The following is a 2,520-nucleotide window of genomic DNA, read 5'->3' as shown; positions in this document are numbered from 1 at the left end:
AAGACCTTGAGGTGCTGGAGCGTGTCCAGAGACAGGCAATGGAGCTGGGGAAGGATCTGGAGCACCAGTGTGTTGAGGAACAACTGAGGGAACTGGGGTTGTTTAGCTTGGAGAAAAGGAGGCTCGGGGGGACCTTCTTGCTCTCTACAACTGCCTAAAAGGAGACTGCAGCGGGGTGGGGGGGTGTCAGTCTCTTCTCCCAGATAACAAGCGACAGGACAAGAGGAAGCAACCTCAAGTTGCACCAGGGGAGGTTTAGATTGGGTATTAGGACAAATGTCTTCACTGAAAGGGTTGTCAAGCATTGGATCAGGCTGCCCAGGGAGGTGGTGGAATCACCATCCCCAGAAGTGCTTAAAAAACACATAGATGCAGTTCTTAGGGCCATGGTTTAGCGGTCAACTTTGCAGTGCTGGGTTAACAGTTGCACTTGATCTTGAAGGCCTTTCCCAACCCAAATGATTCTATGAAAGTGTGGCAGATATTTACCACAACATGCCCCTGCACTGGTCTCCACTCTGGTCAACATGCCCCTGCACTGGTCTCCACTCTGGTCATGACCCATAATCACTCAACTGGACCCACTCCAACTGGCTGAAAGGAAGGCTCTGGGTGTCATGTTTCCCCCACAGTCCATTCCCAAGGTGCCCCCTATAGTAGGCCAATACCTTGCTCAGGCAGGGCAGCCCCCCAGAAAAGTAGGGGCAATACAGAGGGCGGCCAGTGGTGCCCCAGGGCTGACCCCGGTGTGATTTGAACACACAACCTTCTGATCTGGAGTCAGACGCGCTGCCCTTGCGCCACGAGGTCAGGGTGGAAGGATGCAGCTCCCCACCGGGAACACCAGCCTGGGTGGTGGGGAAGTCTTCTCCATGGGGACCACCCCAGGTGTGTCTGAGCAACCCCAAGAGAAGGACTATGGGAGGCAGAGAAGACAGGATCACCCACTGAGGAGAGGCCAGCCAAGTTGTGCCGGTAGTGCAGTGACCTGGCTGGAGGGTGAAAGTCCAGGGATGGGTGGAACAGAGGTGCAGAGATAACAGCATGGGTCCGGGATATGTGGGGCAGTTGAACTCAAAGCACACTCCATCCTCCTGTTGGGGGGGAGGTGGCCTTGCCCAGGCTGTGCAAAAGGCATAAGGATCCCTCCTGCCACAGGACTTGAGGTGGGTGCCGTGCATCTCCCAGGTGAACCAGGCCTCTCTCCCCAGGGGAGGTAGCGGGACACCATCCCTCCTGCCCCTCCGGAGACACCACGCTCAAAAACCTGTTTCTCCTAGGAGAGGCCCTGCAGGGCTGCTCTGGGCATTGGTCATGTTTTGGCCTCCCTCCTCTGAAGTACCTCATTTAGAGCCCTCCTTTCAGGCTTACAAGGCAACTGACAGAGGTGTTCCCCCTCCTTTGTCAGACAAATCAAAAATTCCCTTCTCTCAAAGAACAGCCCATGGCCTTAAAATCCAGGATGACATGTGGGAAAGACACTTCCTAGCCCTGACCTTGTGGCGCAATGGTAGCGCATCTGACTCCAGATCAGAAGGCTGTGTGTTCAAGTCACACCGGGGTCAGGATGTCCTATGTCCGTTGGGTAGCACTGTGAGGTGGCCTGTCTCACAGGCACTTGTTTTTGCCCTCCCACTCTGTACCCCATAGCACTGAAGAAGGGCAGTAAAGGAACCATGGCAGAGTGGTCTTTCGTTGCTGGAGCAGTCTTGAGAAGTATCTGGATAGCTTCAGACTTCCCTCATCCTATGTCTGTAATGATGACAGGATTAGTGGACATTCCAGCTGTGGCTCCACATCTGGGTACCACTTTTGGTCCCAGTTCCTCTCCAGAAAGGCAAAGACAGCTGACTACAGCTAAGGACTTCCACAAAAAGCCCAGCCTGTAGCCTCCTGATCCATAGCAGGGAACATTATCCGTTGCAGCGGTGACCCTTGCAAGCCTGTGGCAACATATTCTCTTGCTGCTATTTGTGGGTTTTTTGCCTTCCATCTTATCTCTGTGCACTCTGAGAAAAGTCCAGGTCCATCTGCTCTATGCCCTGCTGTTAGGTGGTTGAAGGTTGGGGTAAAATCCCTTTGCATGTTCTTCCTCAGGTTGAATAAACACAATTCTTTCCAACTCCCCTCACATCTCAAGAACCCACATCTCCCACCACCTTGGTGGCTCTCAGTGGACTTGCTTCACTATGTCAGTGTTTTTTGTTGAGTCTGTTGAAACACTTAGCTGTGGGGAACCAGAACCAAGCTGTCAGGACTAGCCGTCAGGATCTTTAACTCTCTACTTATTCTTTTCCTGGTTCCCTATGCATCTTCTGAAGAGATGGACAGAGGGTATAGAGGGCTGGGGAAAAAGGAAAAAGAAACTGTGGGAAAGACCTTATATGAGTTGTACTTCTTTAAAACTAGTTGAACTCTTTTAAGAGCTCTTTAAAGGTGAATTTTAAAAGACGTAAACAGTGGGCATAATGAAAAGAGGCAATGAAACAATGAGAAAGGCAAGAAAAGAGCCGAGGGAAA

At 51.9% G+C, this 2,520-nt stretch overlaps 2 non-coding genes across 2 annotated transcripts; one reads left to right on the top strand and one right to left on the bottom strand.

Moving 5' to 3' along the window:
- Positions 1-738: 738 nt before the first annotated feature.
- TRNAW-CCA (transfer RNA tryptophan (anticodon CCA)) lies at positions 739-810 on the bottom strand. The gene has a single exon. It is a non-coding gene; the product is annotated as a tRNA-Trp (tRNA).
- Positions 811-1,493: 683 nt separating this feature from the next.
- TRNAW-CCA (transfer RNA tryptophan (anticodon CCA)) lies at positions 1,494-1,565 on the top strand. The gene has a single exon. It is a non-coding gene; the product is annotated as a tRNA-Trp (tRNA).
- The last annotated feature ends 955 nt before the right edge of the window (positions 1,566-2,520 follow it).

Source organism: Falco biarmicus, chromosome 6, assembly GCF_023638135.1.
Source record: "Falco biarmicus isolate bFalBia1 chromosome 6, bFalBia1.pri, whole genome shotgun sequence".
Classification (NCBI taxonomy): domain Eukaryota; kingdom Metazoa; phylum Chordata; class Aves; order Falconiformes; family Falconidae; genus Falco; species Falco biarmicus.
The sequence above is the reverse complement of the archived record's forward strand: the minus strand, read 5'-3'. Positions and strand labels throughout refer to the sequence as shown.